Source organism: Bubalus kerabau, chromosome 18, assembly GCF_029407905.1.
Source record: "Bubalus kerabau isolate K-KA32 ecotype Philippines breed swamp buffalo chromosome 18, PCC_UOA_SB_1v2, whole genome shotgun sequence".
NCBI lineage: Eukaryota > Metazoa > Chordata > Mammalia > Artiodactyla > Bovidae > Bubalus > Bubalus kerabau.
The window spans coordinates 2,100,921-2,106,565 of record NC_073641.1 but is presented as its reverse complement, the minus strand read 5'-3'; the positions used below and the strand labels follow the sequence as shown (position 1 = coordinate 2,106,565).

The 5,645-nt window shown below is 38.2% G+C and overlaps 1 pseudogene; it reads left to right on the top strand.

Annotated features, from left to right (window-relative positions):
* Positions 1 to 4,125: 4,125 nt before the first annotated feature.
* Positions 4,126 to 5,066, top strand: LOC129633231 (olfactory receptor 5I1-like; annotated as a pseudogene).
* Positions 5,067 to 5,645: the final 579 nt, after the last annotated feature.

Below are 5,645 nucleotides of genomic sequence, written 5' to 3'. Positions count from 1 at the left end.
TGGGACTTTCCTGGTGGTCCAGTGGTTAAGAGTCCACCTGCCACTACAGAGGACATGGGTTCAATCCCTGGTCCAGGAAGATAACCACAAGCCACATTCCATCTAAGCTGCGCACCACAACTGCTGAACCTGTGATATTAGAGCCCGTGGTCTAGAGCCTATGGTCTGCAACAGAAAGTAGCCCTACTCTCTGCAACTAGAGAAAGCCCATGCACAGCAAGGAAGATCCTGCACAGCCAAAAATAAATAGATAGGTAGATAGATAATTTTTTAAGAATAAAGTCCTTTCGTCTTCTCAGAAGTCACCTATGATAACGGGTTCTGTAGCACCCCCGTGGGTCTCACCCTTCAGTGCAACAAAAAATATTACATTTCAGTGCTGAGGGCATCAAGTAACATTTTTAGGAACTTCCATGTGGTTTTTGAAATACTTTAAATGGGAGCTACATTTTAAAATATATGAAGTATTTAAAAGAACCTCTACAGTATTAGAGTGTAGGACTCTAGTGGGATTTCAAGTGTCAGAAAAAAACAACCACAATATTCCTGAGAGTAAAAATTGCCTCTTCAAACTAACACTAACAGAATTGCTATTATAATTATGAAGCTGTTTCAAAATAATAATTAACAATAACCTACTAATTATTCCCTATGAATCTCTTGGAAATGAACATGTTTGGAACCTTCAGTTATTAGGTCCCTAATGACTTGAGAGTGTATATAAAAGTCCTTGGTTCTATTGGTGAAATTATTCATCTAGGTAATAGGAAAATGTCTCCTTCTTTGGTAAGTAGCTTCTGTGTTTACCAGATTGGCTTTATTGATGCAAAAATAGACTTTTATGGATCTGAGACCTCTGACATGTGTCAAAATAGTTACAAAATCATATGTATTAGCATATTACCCATGAATAAATTTACCCGTGTCATTCTTCTATAGCTTCTACAGGGATCTGAGACACTTACCTTGTTTAAATAATTTTTTTTTGTTAACAGAAATAAACTGAAACATGATTGGCTAGCATGTAACCAACTGAAACATGATAGTTTCAATTAATTTATTTTCTATTCTAACATTGTTTTGCTATACACTTATGAAAAATTTAGCAAATCACTTCAGTTTGATTGAATCTTTTTGGTCATTCCCATTGAAAGCAAGAACACAAGATTCACTCTCATCTCTGACTTTTCCCCTCGTGCCTCTCTTCTCACTCACGTTTCTCTACATGGATGATGGTGGTGGTGGTAGAGGTGATTTAGTTACTAAGTCGTGTTCAACTCTTCATGGACTATGGCCCCGCCCGGCTCCTCTGTCCATTGGATTTCCCAGGTAAGAATACTAGAATGGGTTGCCATTTCTTTCACCAGGGAAATCTTCCTGACCAGGGATCAAACCCAGGTCTCCTGCATTGTAGACAGATTCTTTAAGGGCTGAGCCACCAGGGAAATCCTTCTTAGTCTATTGGAAGGGATGCTCGCTGTGAGTCCCCAAGAGTAATGGACTGTGTTTTCAGGAAATAACTGAGTCATTCTGCGCTGCCTTCAGCAAGTCTGCACCACAGCCTGTCTCACGGAGGCTGCACTGTTAATTCTCTAAGCACCTTCATAGTTGTCCTCGTGAACTTTGACTTCACACATATCTGAATTTGAATTATACCTGTCAACTACTTACGGAGTGACTCAGAACATTAAGCTTCAGTGTCCCCATGCAACATACAGAATCAATAATGAAAATCTAGCTGACACAGCCGATCTGTCTTCAAGTTTTGGAGGCAGGAGCCTGGGCTCCAATCCTATTTTCATCACGTCTTAGGTCTCCGCTCTCTGTGCTTTAGCTCCCTCAACTGTGAGAGAAAGACGGCAGTGACAGCAACTTCATGAAACTTTGTGCGTGTACTTTTATGTGACAAGTAAATAAATTATATGTAAACTGTTTAGAATATTGCATTCACATCACAATCATTATATAATTGATAACTATTATTTTAAAAATCTAGTGACATAATTCTAATTATTAGCTAAGGATAAGTGAGAGCAGTGGGGTTGTTTCTGTTGTTGTTTAGTCGTTAAGCCGTGTCTGACTCTTTGTGACCCCACGGACTGTAGCCCATCAGGCCTCTCTGTCCATGAGATTCTCCAGGCAAGGATACTGGAGTGGGTTCCCATTTCCTTCCCTAGAAGGTCTTCCCAGATCAGGGATTGAACCCACATCTCCTGCTTTGGCAAATGGATTCTTTCTTTACTGCTGAGTAGAGAGCAGTGGAGTAATTGAAACTAATCTTCACTCTTTACCTATTATGTGCCAGTCTATCTAAAGTGAGACAGCAAAAAAGTATAGATAGATAGATCTATAAAAGTATAGATCTATAAAAAGATCAAAAAGATCTATAAAAAGATCAAAAAAGTATAGATAAATTTTCCTAATTTAACCTGGCAGAAAAACCATGTGAAATACCGTTGTCATTATTATAGTAAAATTTTAAATATATATAATGTTATATGTAATAATATACATATAGTATATGTATTAAGTATAGCAGATTCTCTCTCTCTCTCTCTCTCTATATATATATATAATACACACACACACATAATTTTGCAAGGTCATACAGTCCAGGTGGCTAATATGAGATTCTAACCAAAGGCTTATTAACTCTAAATTTAGGTCTTATCATTTCTGAACACTCTGATTACCTTGAAAACAGGCAAAATAAGAATAAATTAACTACTATTTTAACAAGGTACACATCTCATTCACACTCTTTGAGGTAATAACATGACAGCATCCTAACCCTTCTAATTCTCTTAGACTTTTCTGTGCCTATGGTATAGCATACTTTTAGTGATTAGATGATGTTACAACAATGAAGTTCTTAGCCCTGTAGCTGTCTCAATAAATTTATATAAGTGAGAGAATGACGCCAACCATTTGTTCTAGCCAACTGTGGCACTAGTAGCAAGGCTCATTGGAGGTTTCACTTGCTTGTTTTATAGATTTCCAAGTCATCTTTCAAGGTTACAATAAAAAGTCTTATATTTCAAAGTCATGTTCAAATTCTCCTTGCTTCCAGAAAATCTCTGAGATTACAGAAACAGAAATTGACAAAATTCTTAGACTCAATTATCCTGAATTATATTAGGATAAAAATTAAACACAGCTATTTTTGTTTCCTCACATATATAATTAGTGAGGAGGCTATATAGAGTGATTTTTAAAGATGAGAAGTTAACTTAATACTAATTTTTTGCCCACTTTACTCAGTCATCTAATATTTATGCTGTGCTTACTAGAAGCCAAGAATGATAAAGAATGCCAAAGAGAAAAGCAGTTAATCACTTTAATCTCCTTGACTTAGTATCTTGACAGGATTTAAGGAATTACCTTAAACTCGTCCCTGTCTAAAACATGCTCTCAGCTGATGATTACTGACATTTGCTTTCATTTCACTAATATCATTTTTGCTTTTATTATTTTTTTTAATAGCTGAAGTATATCTCATTGCATCACTCTAATTACAGTCAAGAGTGCAACACACTACTATCTATTAAATACTGGACAGAAGGAGTACATTGTTCTAGAATTATCATTGCAAGATGTACTCAAGTTAACATACTTTTAATAACAGATATATTTTTCCTTTTATCATCATTTCATTTATTACTTCATCATTCATTTAATCCTCTGACTAGCTATAGGTCTATACTTGAGAATTAAAAAAAGTAAGAAATATGAGATGTTATCTGCACATGTCTGTCCAGTGGAAGAACTAGCTATTAATCAAACAAATAAAATAAAACTATCAACCACGAGATAAAGCTACTAAATTCTGAAATATGTTTCTCATAATTTATATTTGGAAGGAGATTTAAATGGCAACCCATTCCAGTATTCTTGCCTGGAGAATCCCATGGACAAAGGAGTCTGGCGGGCTACAGTTCACGGGGTCGCAAAGGGTCGGACACAACTGAGAGACTTCACTTTCACTTTGGTCTGGGACTCTTGACTTGATTGCTTGTTTTTTTGTTGAAACAATAAAATAACCTTATAACTATATCTATTCTTTTTCTCTATCAACATAGCATCTTAGGATGTTAGAATTCTCATAAGAAGAAAACAGTACGGAATATGGACTTTTTAGATGGAACCTATACCTTGGTAACAGAATTTATTGTTAGGGTTTCCAACTCGTCCTGAACTGCAGATTGTCCTGTTTCTCCTGTTTCCGACTTTGTACTCTATGATTTTAATGGGAAACATTGGATTGATGATGTTAATCAGGGTTGATCCGCACCTTCAAACCCCCACGTATTTTTTCCTTAGTAACCTATCCTTTGTAGACCTTTGCTATTCTTCAGTCATCGTTACCAATATGCTTGTCAACCTCCTCTCTCAGAACAAGTCCATTTCCTATCACAGCTGTGCCCTGCAGTTCTATTTCTTCTGTACTTTCGCAATACCGAATCCTTTATCTTGGCTGCCATGGCGTATGACCGCTATGTCGCCATCTGTAACCCTTTACTGTACACGGCTGTGATGTCTCGGGGCATCTGCATATGGCTGGTCTTCTTGTCATACTTTGGAGGCAATATGAGTTCCCTGGTGCACACATCCTTTGCATTTATTCTGAAATATTGTGATAGAAATGTCATTAGTCATTTTTTCTGTGACCTCCCTCCCTTGCTTAAGTTATCGTGCACAGACACGTCACTTAATGAGTGGCTTCTCTCCACGTACAGTAGCTCAGTGGAAATTATCTGCTTCATCGTCATCATCATCTCCTACTTTTACATTCTCCTCTCAGTCTTAAAGATCCCTTCTTCCAGCGGGAGGAAGAAGACCTTCTCTACGCGTGCTTCTCACCTGACATCCGTGGCCATCTACCAGGGAACTCTGCTCTTCATTTACTCACGACCCAGCTACCTGTATTCTCCCAACACTGATAAAATCATCTCAGTGTTCTACACCATCATCATCCCAGTGCTGAATCCCTTGATTTATAGTTTGAGAAACAAAGACATAAAAGACGCTGCTAAAAGGTCTTAAAACCAAAGCTAAATCCCTCCTGAGATATAAGGTTCCAGAATTCATCTAAATCCCTGATTACAAACTCCAGCTGTGTGTATGCTCAGTCGTGTCCAGCTCTTTGCGACCCCATGGACTATAACCTGCCAGGCTCTTTTGTCCTTGGAATTATCCAGACAAGAATACTTGAGTGGGTTGCCATTTCCTCCTCCAGGGACTGTTCCTCACCCAGGGATGGAACCTGTATCTCTTGCTTATCCTGCATTGACAGGCGGGTTCTTTACCCCTGCAGTACCTGGGACAAACTGCAGCTAAGAACTGCAACAACCTTGCCAGCACATACACAATTTCTCACACAAGCATTTTATCAAACACTTGTTTTCACAGAGCCAAACACATTTAACAGCCCCCAGATAAAGGAAACATTTAAACATTTCAAAATTGCTGCAAACTAATAGTTGGATAACTTTCCAACTATTCAGTTCAGTCACTCAGTGGTGTCTGACTCTTTGCAACCCCATGGACTGCAGCACGCCAGGCTTCCCTATCCATCACCAACTCCCGGAGCTTGTTCAAACTCATGTCCATCGAGTTGATGATGCCATCCAACCATCTCATCCTCT